Below are 12,529 nucleotides of genomic sequence, written 5' to 3' on the forward strand. Positions count from 1 at the left end.
TTAGTGTTGCTGAATTCTCTTAGCTTTCACTTATCTGTGATGCTTTTGATTTCTCTTTCAAACTGAATGAAACCCTTGGTGGGTAAAGTAATCTTGGTTGGAGGTTTTTTCCTTTCATTATATTAAGTATATCATTCCACTCCTTTCTGGCGGCAGAGTTTCTGCGGAAAAATCTGCCAATAACCTTATCGGGGTTCCTTTGTATGTTCCTTGTTTCTTTTCCCTAGCTGCTTTCAAGATTTTCTGTTTTTCTTTAATTTTGGTCAGTTTGATTAATATGTGTCTCAGGGTGTTCCTCCTTGGGTTTATTTTATATGGTACTTGTTGTGCTTCCTTGATTTGAGTGAGTGATTCCTTCCTCATGTTAGGGCAGTTTTTGGCTCTTATCTCTTTGAATATTTTTTCTGTCCCCTTCTTTCCCTCTTCTCCTTCTGGCACCCCTATAATATGGATGTTGGTGCATTTAACATTGTCCCAGAGTTCTCTGAGAGTCTCTTCATTTGTTTTCAATCTTTTTTCTCTTTTCTGCTCCACATCCGTGATTTCCACTAATCTGTCCTCCACCTCGCTTATTCTTCTGCTTCCTGTATTCTGCTGTTGGCTGCTTCTAGTGAATTTTTTATTTCAGTTATTGTATTTTGCATCTCTTATTTAAGTTTTATATCTTGTACCTCTTTGCTCAGTGTTTCCTGTAAATTATCCATCTTTGCCTCCAGTTTATTTCCAGTGTCTTGCTTCATCTTCAGCATCAACAATCTAAAGTCTTTTTCCCGGAGGCTGAGAATCTCCTGATCACTTAGCTGATTTTCTGGGTTTTCTTTCTCCCTCATCTGAGTTATAGTTCTCTGTCTTTTCATTTTTATAGGTTTGTGGTGTGGTGGTCCTCTTATAGATAATAGAGTTATAGTCTCTCTTACTTCTGGTGTCTGCCCCCCTGTGGCTGAAGTCGGTATGGGGGGCTTGCTGTAGGCTTCCTGATGGGAGGGACTGGTGCCTGGCCACTGGTAGGTTGAGCTGATTCCTATCCCTCTGGTGGGTGGGGCTTAGTCTCTGGATGAGATTAGAGGAGGCTGTGTGCCTGGAGGGTCCTTAGGTAGCCTGTTTACTGATGGGTGGGGCTGTGATCCCACCTGGATTGTTGTTTGCCCTGGGGCTTCTCAGTGCTGATGGGTGGGGCAGATTTTCCCAAAATGGCCACCTCCAGAGAAAGGAACAGCTGATGAAGATTCTCAAGAGCTTTGCTTCCAATGTACTTTCCCCACAACAAGCTATATTCACCCCTGTTTTCCCAGGAGGCCCTCCAAGAACTGCAGTCAGATTTGACCCAGATTCCTATGGAGACTTTACTTTGCCCTGGGACCCAGTGCACGTGAAAGTCTGTGTGTGCCTTTTAAGAATGGGGTCTCTGTTTCCCCCAGTCCTGTGACTCCTGCACACAAGCCCCACTGGCCTTCAATGCCAGATACTCTGGGGGCTCTTTCTCCCAGTGCCAGATCCCCACACGTGGGAGTTTCATATGGGGCTCAGCACTCTCTCTCCTGTAGGTGAGTCTCCATGAAACAGTTACTTTCCAGTCTGTGGGCTTCCCACCCAGGATGTATGGGGTTGCTTATATTGCATAATTGCCCCTCCTACCTCTTGATGTGGCCTCCTCTTTGTCCTCTGGAGTAAGATATCTTTTTGAAAGTTTCTGGTCTATTTGGTTGAAGATTGCTCAGCGTTTGGTTGTAAATTTTGTTGTTTTTTTGGAGGGCTTGTTAAAACACAGATCACCAGCCCCCAGCCCCAGAGTTTCCAACTCAGTAGGCCTGGGTGGGGCCCAAGAACATGTATTTCAAACAAGTCATGAGTGTATATTTCAAACATGTTCCCAGGTGCTGCTGGTGCTGCTGGCCTGGGACCCACAATTTGAAATCACTGGAATAAATAGTTGGTATTCATTATTTATTTATGTTTAACTTTATTGGAGTATAGTTGATTTACATTGTATTAGTTTCAGGTGTACAGCAAAGTGAATCAGTCACACATATAAATATATCCATTGTTTTTTCCCATATAGGTTATTACAAACTATTAAGTAGATTTTCCTGTGCTATATAGTAGGTTTTCATTAACCATCTATTTTATACAGTAGTGTGTATGTTATTCCCAGCCTCCCAACTCTTCCTTTCCCCCAACACAGTTTCACCTATGGTACCAAAAGATTGGCTTTGAAATCTGTGACTTTTTGTTTTTAAAATAAGTTCTTTTGCATAATTTTTATTAGATTTCACATATAAGTGATATTATATGATATTTGTCCTTCTCTGTCTGACTTACTTCACTCAGTATGATAATCTCTAAGTCCATCCATGTTGTGCAAATGGAATTATTTAATTCTTTTTTTATGGCTGAATAATATTCTATTGCATATATGTACCACATTTTCTTTATCTATGCCTCTGTTGATAAATATTTCGGTTGCTTCCAGGTCTTAACTATTGTAAATAGTGCGGCAATAAACACCAGAGTGCCTATGGGAGTTCCCTTCATGGCATGTCGGAAACAAATCTGACGAGAATCCATGGGGATGTGGGTTTGATCCCCTGCCTCCCTCAGTGGATAGGGGATCCGGTGTTGCCATGAGCTGTGGTGTAGGTGGCAGATGTGGCTTGGATTCCACTGTTGCTGTGGCTGTGGTGTAGGCCAGCAGCTGTGGCTCTGACTCAACTCCTGACCCCTAGTCTGGCAACTTCCAAATGTCTTGGGTGCAGCCCTAGAAAGAAAAAAAAAAAAAAAAAAAAAAAAATTGGAGTGCCTATGTTTTCGAATTAGAGTTTTCTCTGGATAGATGTGCAGGAGTGGGACTATGGGATCATAGGTAGTTCTATATCTAGTTTTTTTAAGTAACTTCCATACTATCCTCCATAGTGGTTGCACCAATTTACACTTCCACCAACAGTGTAGAAGGGGTTCCCTTTTCCCCACACCCTCTCCAGCATTTATTTTTTTGGAGACTTTTTGGTGATGGCCACTGTGACTGGTGTGAGGTTATACTCATTGTGGTTTCGACTTGCATTTCTCTGGCAATTAGTGATATTGAGCATCTTTTAATAATTTTTGGCCATCTGTATGTCTTCTTTGGAGAAATGTCTGTTTAGATCTTCTGCCCATCTTTTGATTTTTTTTTGTTTTTTTGATATAAAACTCCATTAGATGTTTGTATTGGAAATAAATAGAGTCTGAATTGTTAAAGCTCTAACTCTTTTACTACAAAATTAAAATTTTAAAAATTTGCCAAGTTTTAAAAAAATCTGAAAAAGAATAGATGTGTATATATGTATAACTGGATCATTCTGTTATACAGCAGAAATTATCACATTAAATCAACTACAATAAAACATTATAAAATAAAGAAAAAAATTTGAAAATACTTCTTAAGTTTTTGAATTGTCCTTATGTTCTTCATCACTCTTTTCCTTAAAAATTTAATCCTCTCAAAGTTGAAAATCGTATTTCTCCAGCAATAGCTGTCCTATAATTTTTTTTCCTTTTTTTGAGGGCTGCACCTACAGCATATGGAAGTTCCCAGGCTAGAGACTGAATCAGAGCTATAGCTGCTGGCCTATGCCATGGCCACAGCAATGCTGGATCTGAGCTGCATCTGCAGCCTACACCATAGCCCATAGCAAAGCTGGATCCTTAACCCACTGAGCGGGGCCAGAGATTGAACCCACGTCCTCATGGATACTAATTGGGTTCATTGCCACTGAGCCACAATGGGAACTCCCCTATAAGGTTTTTATTGCATATTTCTTCTCTATGTGAATTCTCTAGAAACAAAAAAATTTAAAATAGGGAGTTCCTGTTGATATTTTTTTTCGAACTTGTCTTTAGCATTTTGGATGCAATATCTAACAGTAAATTATTTTTTAATCTGAAGTTTTAGTTTGATTTACATTTTTGCTTGTTTGATTAGTTGATTTTTCTTTTTGGTCATATACCTCAAAGTAAGTGAAAATGAAATGTAGTCATGTATGCATTATGAGGCCAGTCATCATTAGAAACACAACACAATTAAGAAAGATAAGTACTATTGAGTGATTTTTCCAATTTGCCTGAAATTTGGCAGTGCATGATTTTTATTATAGAAATATATATGAAATGCACACAGTATATATTTTCATGACATTTTATTTCTTTGGAAGGCTATCTGACTTTTTTCCCTATATTTGTCCACCTAGAGATCACACTTAGGGGGTTTATAGCCCTTATATGTACTTTTTCAACCTAAGAAATCCCTTTTAAGATTTAAGGATAGCTCTCCTTATTCATACAAAATTGTAGCAGTATGCTTTCTTCATAAAATACTCCCTTAAATTTGGATCAACCTTATAGACATCCTTATGCCTTTGAATCTAGGTGTACTACTAAGAGTTTCTGGTGATGAAGTAATAAAAGGTATTGATTTTATTTATTTTACTCCCATGAAAAGGCTATATAACCAGCTTGGTGGGATGGAGGATTACTAAAAATATTTTTATGCAGTTAGGAAATTTGAGTCTTGTATACAGTGCTGAATTTGCACATATTGCTGGGCTGAAAGTAGGCATCTTGTAAACAAACTCTTGTAGTGAACCACTCTTGCATGGCTATTAGTCATGATACATTTTTATTAAGTGCATACCATGTTGGCTGCACTGTTAAATCATCCTTTATCTTAAAAGTTTTCCCTTTTTTTTTGCCTTTTGCATATAAATTGGTAAAAATGATTGGTAAAAAATTTTTTATTATTACCCCAAATTGGTACACTCAAGTTTAAAAATGTAAGATACAATTTGCATGCAAGGAAAAAGCACAGATCATAAATTTACACAGATAAATTTTGACAAGGCATTTATTCCTGTCATGCATTCCCTTGTCAATCAAGACACAGACATTTTCATCAGTAAGAAAGTTGCCTCAAATCACTTCCCAATCAATCCTCCTCCCATGAAGGACCACTGATTTAAATGCTATCCTAGGCACTATTTTGTGTCTGGCTTCTCTCACTAAATACAGTGCTTTTGAGATTCATCTCTGTAATGTGTTTTATTTTTAATTGCTGACTAGTTTTCCATTGTATGAGGCATGGGCAAATTTCCCACATGCTGCTGAGGCTTCCCCAGTGGAATGAGAGTGCAGATAGGATTTGAGGGCTATCCTGTGTTTCCTTTATGCCTTATGCATTTAAGCTATTTTTTTCTGAATGTACAAACCTTGCACTTCCTTCATCAATATCACCAGGGCTCTTCTATTAGATCTGATCTTATTAGATCAAAATTTAAATATAGGATAGAAAACCTAGTATTTCTAGCAAGCTCTAGAAATGCCGATCATCCCATATGAACATTAATGATTGATACTATTTTTTTGGCCATGCCTGTGGTGTGTGGAAGTTCCCTGGTCAGGGATCAAAGCTACAGCAGCGACCAGAGCTATGGCAATGACAACACTGGATCCTTAACCCACTCTGCCACAAGGGAACTCCTAATGATTGAGACTATTGCTTTAAGAAAATATTTTGCAAATATAAATGATTAAGGAAAGGGCTGGAAGAATAAGAAATAGAGTGGCCAAACTACTCCTGAAGAAAGAGTTTTAACTAAAGAAACACCCCCCCCGCCCCCATCACTGAGGAGGCAGCTACATGCCTGACAGCAGCTTTGCTCGCCCCATACCACCCTTCTTGTAATGTTATAGCAACCATGTACCTTATGTCCTTGCTAGCAGCCCTGCTAACCCTGCTCCAAGCATTGTTTATCAGTTTCACTTTTGTAATCTTATTTGCTCAGCTTCTTAGGCAGGAACTCTGCCTCTCGGGAAGGGGGAGGGCTGGGTCTGCTTGCATAGGAAAACCTTGAGACCAGGAAGTCTGCGTTGTATAAAAGCTATCCAGAACAAAGACCTCGTGCTCAGACTCTGGAGGCGGCTCCTCTGAGCCCGCACTGGTGCCAAGTAAACCTGGCTATTCCACATCTCTGAGTACCGCTTATCTCTTTCTGCTGCCACGGTTTCTGCAACACTCCCAGTAATTCATGTTGATGGATTGAACTAAGCGAATTTCCAAGATTGTAAATTGCAGACTGTGGAGATGACAGGAGCAGGAGTCCTTCTGTGGAGGTTGGGGTAGGAGCTAATTAAATAGAGGGGAGATAGAGAATGGGACCCTAGGAAGTCATTCCTCCTTTCTGTGCTTGTAAAGATAGGCTTGGGCAGAACAAAAGAGAAAAAGGTAAAAAGGGAAGAGAGCAAGACAGTTTGTGGTGTCTCACAGGGAGGAAAAACAGATTTCAGTTTACCTAAAAAACCAAAGCCTTTCCTTGCTTTCCTTCCAGATCACTCTCCTCCCACCCGCTGCCTCCCTGAGGGCTGTAACCTCGCCTGTTTTTTCCTTGTTGTTGCCTCCCAGCAGAAATGTGAGTACAGCTCAAAATTAAAAGAGCAAGTATATCAGCGCTCCTGAATCACTGGTTAAAGCTGGTTAAAAAAACGGCACTCAAAGAAATGGGATCCTTTCTCTCAAGTGTAGCAATAAGGTACTTAAATGCCAACATGATAAGAACAAGATAAATAATAGCAACAAGCCCCTGATGCATCCAAAAATGTCAGGCTGGCGCCACATGCTGTCCAATGAAATGTTTTGGATGATCTAGGGGCTGGGAGGAGAGTATATACTTTTCATTCATATAATTTATTCTTTTAAAGTGCCAAACTGCTATGAAATGTTTCTATCACTACAGCAAAGTGTCTCGCTATCTCGTGGGTGCAGTCTCAGTACAGATAAACATGTCTCGTATTTCATCTGTCTTTGTTCAGTGCTGATTAGGGTGTATCTCCTTGGCTGCCAGCATCACCCAGCAGTCTTGGAGGGCGGGGTTCTCTGGCTATGCTGTATCAATAGGCTAACGCATCCTTAACCTCTACTCACCTTGGTTTTTTTTCCTCCTCTTTTCTCAGGACTCAGAGGGGAGATAGGAAAACTGAAGTCATTCTGATCATTATCTTAGCCAGAACTTTCCTCTTGCTCAAGGGAAAAGCTTTTGACTATACTTAGGCCCATTAGGTACTTGCAAGCGTAGGATGTATTATACAATGTTCGTTAGTAGAACAACAGTCTTAAGAAAAATACAAAGCAATCTTCACTCTCACTTAATGTCATGTTAGTGATATTGCTATATTTAATTATACTACATTTTACTGGTATCATTTGAAGTTGTTATATATAGCATACTTATAAATAAACAGTTATGTTTATGTTGTAGTTATCATAATGATAATGTTAAGAACCATAATTTTTACTGTAAGAGAAAGAGCTACAAATATAAAATTTTAAAAAACCTTATTAGGTTACTTTTGATTAAATTTGAACTGTGTGAATATTTGGATTTGATAGATCAAATATTCAAATATACTTGAATTTGAGATATGAATATAAATGTTTTAAAACATAAAAAATTGAAACATTTTAAAATGCAACATGTTAAAATATACCAACTCTGATCACTGAAAAGACCTGGTAGCAATGGCAACTCAGTAATAACAAGAATGTTAGCACCCAAACTATGGGCTCTGAATACTATTCCCTACTAAAACGAGCAGTGATTCTTGGTGAGATGCTGGTTCCATATGTGGGGTGGCAAATGATAAGCTGAGACTAGATAATCTTGTTATGCTAGAAAGCAAGGAAGCTGTACATTGGTGAAAGGTGGACAATTCTGCCATCAAAAGGAAGATGATGGCAATGGATTGAAACACACAGATTAAATATCCATGATTATAATGATACTCTAAAGAAAAAGTGAAAACAACAAACACAATTCATCTGTCATTATTAAAGTAGTCAATCCGGTACTCTGAAAATTAGTATTTAAAAGGAAAACATTATTTTGATCTGTCTTTCCTGTGAAAACTCTGTTTGCAAATTACAAAATAGCCCTAGTTGACAAGGGAATGTTTTCTTACAGAAATATTTTAGCTAATAAATGTAGAAGGAATGAAAGAATTAGAATAAATCACCATTCTACAACATCTGATGAAATAATTGATTCAGGTAATAAACATTTATGGATGCTAAAACTAAGAAGCTAAATATTAATGAGGAACTGGATATTCTGAGGGAGACAAAAGGTCACCTTACCACTTTACAACTACTGATTAACATGCATCTTTAAAAGGAAGGCAAATAGATTTTGTATACTTCCTCATGTGTCATATAAAGTACCATCCATATAAGACCACCTGTGAGGTTTCCATGCCAAAAATATTAGCCCTGAACCTAATCAAGCCTTTATATTTCAACTTCCAGTTACAGAAACATAGACAATAGGAAACAAATTGAAAAAAATCAGCAAAATCCAGAATGTTATGGGACAGCTGATCCAATATCTTTATCAGGTCACTGCTTGAGAAAGGGTGATGGGAAAAATGAACATGCCCAACAAAGAAATTTAAGTGACATAGCAACTTCAATAGCAGCAGCAACAAAATTCCCTTGTGTTAATTAATTCTATATCTTAAACTTGCATACGTATTTAAGCAAAGGACTATGGTTGGTTTTTTGAGTGATGTAGTGTTTCTACTAACCTCCATTGAAGAATGTGGCTGGTTGATGATTCCTGCATCTCCTCCCAAGTTCTCTGCCCTCCCTTTCCCACCCCCATCAAAATCCAGAGGGGATAAGTTCATGAAACTAACAGCAAGTAGAGGGGCATAAACAGAAATAGTCCTTACACAAAATGGAGTTTCTCTGAGGCAGTCAGGGATTCTAGGGGGGTCACAGAGTCAAATGCTATAATAAAAATCAGATAATTTTATGATCAATAATAAGTTATAATTACATATGCTGAGAGAAAGCAATCAAATCTCATGCTCTATGATAGAAATCACTGTGCTGCAGGGGTCTAAAAGGAAGTTGCTCTTGAACTGTGTGTAGAGTATTAATAGCTGATTGGAATTCTCTAAGTATCCAATATCGGTAGCTCTAGTGGGAACAGTGGTCCAAAATACAAACCCGATTTAATTAAGCCCCTCTTTAAAATTCAGGGCATTTTTTTTTTTTTTTTAATGGCTGCACCCATAACATACAGAAGTTCCCAGGCTAGGGGTTGAATCAGAGCTGTACCTGCCAGCCTACACCACAGCCACAGCAACACGCATCTGAGCCATGTCTGTGACCTACACACAGCTCATAGCAACAACGGACCCTTAACCCACTGAGTGAGGCCAGGGATCAAACCCACGTCCTCATGGATACTAGGTGGGTTTGTTACTGCTGAGCCACAATGGGAACTCTCAGAGCATATTTTTATACATGTATGTGAGTGTATGTGTATCTACTGAGTTTCATTAACTTCTGGACACTTTCACTGTGGGAATTATTCTGACTTGTTTTTAAAAAATGTAATTGGATGATTTTATTAATGAATCACAACTAGATGCTGAACAATTCCAAGATAGTGGCAGAGATTAAATAGCCTTTAAAGGAATATTAAAGTACAGAATAAACTCAATTATATAATAGATCACAATCTACCTAGATCAGTGATTGATTTGTTTTCCTTTTTTGGTCAGATTCCTTGCAGAATCTTATGAATATTCAAGATTCTCTTCAGAAAAAGATGTAAACATATGACAAATTAGTCCACAATTTCAGAGCACTCCTGCCAAATCCCTGCTGTAGCAGATTACATTTTCCAGAGATGGCCACAATAATAGCTTCCATTCACATGCACTTCTGCAATGTAACTTGCTGCTCTCCCATCAAAATGTTGAGTTTGGAGTTCCTGCTGTGGCACAGTTGGTTAAGGATCCCATGTTGTCTCTTCAGTAGCTTGGGTGGTTGCTGAGGTGTGGGTTCAATCCCCAGCCCAGCACAGTGGGTTAAGGATCCAGCATTGTCACAGCTGTGGCAGAGGTTGCAGCTGCATCTCAGATTCAATCCCTGGCTGGGGAATTTCCATATACCTAGTAGAATCTAATGCTTCTTTCCTTGCTTCTGGGAAGACCTGAATGATTTGCTGAAACAAAAGAATATAGTAGAGGAAGTATCCTGGGACTTCTAAGGTTGTATCATAAGAAACCTTCTCACTTTTACCTGGGACTTTTGCAACACTCTCTTTGGGGAGTGTTCATTCACTCTCAGGACACTCCATCCCTGATCAGAGCATAGCCAACATGCTGTGAAGGTCACAAACTACAAGGAGAGGCCATATGTGGCCACCCAGCTCAACCACCACCAATTGCCAGTTCTGGGAGGGAGCCATCTTGGACACTTAGCCCATCAGATGAGTCACAGCCCCAGCCAGCATCCAACTGCAGTGGCATGAGAGATGCCCAGAGAGGACTGCCCATCTGAGCATAGCTCACCCACAGAACTGTGAATGATAATAATGAACTGTTGTTTTTAAGCTACTATATTTTGGAGTGATTTGTTACACAGCGATATAAAACTATGTCACCCACTACCCCTGTTGAGAACCACTGTTCTTTCCTTCTTTCTTTCTTTTTCTTTTTTTTCTGTCTTTTTCGGGCCATACCGGTGGCATATGCAAGTTCCCAGGCTAGGGGTCAATTCAGAGCTGTAGCTGCTGGGCTATGCCACAGCCACAGCAATGCCAGATCAGAGCTGCGTCTGCAGCCTACACCACAGCTCACGGCAACAGAGGATCTTTAACCCACTGAGCAAGGCCAGGGATTGAACCCGTGTCTTCATGAATACTAGTCAGATTCATTATTGCTGAGCTACAGCAGGAACTCCGAGAAGCAGTGCTCTTAATGATTTCTTTAGAAAAGGGCATAAAGTTAACAGATTATAGTTAAAAATTCTTAGGCCTAACAATTTACTAATGGTACACTGGTATGCCTTATAAAAAATACTACCTAAATTTTTATAGGATTTAGAAATATTTGTATTTGAGCAGTTGCAGTTTGTTTTTTACATTTCATTTACAAATCAGTACAAGTATACCTGGCTATTCAGAAAGGGTTTTTTGAGTACAACCAGTACTTCTTGTATAATATCGCATATCATTTTGCATTGGATTTGAATGCTTCTCACATTAAATTTCTTCTCCCTTTTCTTTCCTCTCTCTTCCCTTCCGCTCCTTTCTCTCCCTTACACACCCTATTCATATACGTACAAAACCACACATATGGGAGATCTCGAGTTGCTGTGGTTGTGCTGAATGTTGGCAGCTAGCTCTGATTTGACCCCTAGCCTGGGAACTTCCATATGCTGTGAGTGCGGCCCTAAAAAAAAAAAAAAAAAAAAAAAAACCAAACTTGGAGTTCCTGTCATGGCTCAGTGGCTAACGAATCCGATTAGGAACCATGAGGTTGCAGGTTCGATTCCTGGCCTTACTCAGTGGGTTAAGGATCCGGTATTGTCGTGAGCTATGGTGTATGTTGCAGATGCAGCTCGGATCTGGCGTTGCTGTGGCCCTGGTGTAGGCCGGCAGCTACAGCTCCGATTGGACTCCTAGCCTGGGAACCTCCATATGCCACAGGTGCGGCCCTAGAAAATGCAAAAAGACAAACAAACAAACAAACCCACAAGTATTATTATATTCTCATGTTATATGTGGTCAGCACTGCAAATCCTCATATCACCAGCCAACTGCCTAACAATGACTATCTTGATTTTAATACCAGATTTAATACTAGTGACATTGAGCATTAAAAACCTTTGGAAAACAATTGTTTTTATGTTTTGATCCATAAATCCACTTTCCTTAAAATTTAATAGTTAATTTAGGTAAATATTTAGGCTATTTATTACAACATTACATAACATAGGGGAAAAACTGGAAATAACCTAAATATACATTAATAAGGTGTTCCTATGCTACAGAGTACTGTGCCACAGTCAAAATAATATAAAACCGGAGTTCCCTTCATGGTGCAGCAGAAACGAATCCGACTAGGAACCATGAGGTTGCGGGTTTGATCCCTGGCCTCACTCAGTGGGTTAAGGATCCGGCGTTGCTGTGAGCTGTGGTGTGGGTCGCAGACGTGGCTCAGATCTGGCGTTGCTGTGGCTGTGGGGTAGGCTGGTGGCTGTAGCTCTGATTTGACCCCTAGCCTGGGAACCTCCATATGCCGTGGGTGCAGCCCTAAAAAGACAAAAACAAAAAACAAATAATAATAATAATACAAAACTATTCATACTGATGTGAGAAAATGTTTAGAGTATACTTCCAAATTAAAAAAAAAATTGCTAAACACTAGATATAATAGAATACTTTAATAAACAATAATAAAACATATGGGTATATATGTAGAAAAAAACTGGAGAATTACATACCATGCTGTTAACAGAGGATGCCTGTGGGTGGTGACTTTCCCTTTTTATTTTCAACTTTTTTTTAATTGTATTGATTGCTTTCACAATACTAACAACTTTAATAAGAGTAATAAGTTTTATTTAATGTTATATAAGCCTGTGGGTGGTGACTTTCCCTTTTTATTTTCAACTTTTTTAAAATTGTATTGATTGCTTTCACAATACTAA

At 39.0% G+C, this 12,529-nt stretch overlaps 1 long non-coding RNA gene across 3 annotated transcripts in view; it reads right to left on the reverse strand.

Moving 5' to 3' along the window:
• Positions 1 to 12,529, reverse strand: part of LOC100516649 — a 104,704-nt gene that overhangs the window by 9,477 nt on the left and 82,698 nt on the right. The window contains exon 4 of one of the 3 annotated variants that reach the window (XR_002339370.1): positions 9,249 to 10,037. The exons of the other annotated variants lie outside the window; for them this stretch is intronic. This is a non-coding gene — a long non-coding RNA (uncharacterized LOC100516649). Of the gene's footprint in view, positions 1 to 9,248; positions 10,038 to 12,529 lie in introns of those variants that run through there. 3 annotated transcript variants of the gene reach the window in all.

The sequence above is a fragment of the Sus scrofa genome, chromosome 15, assembly GCF_000003025.6.
Source record: "Sus scrofa isolate TJ Tabasco breed Duroc chromosome 15, Sscrofa11.1, whole genome shotgun sequence".
Lineage (NCBI taxonomy): Eukaryota > Metazoa > Chordata > Mammalia > Artiodactyla > Suidae > Sus > Sus scrofa.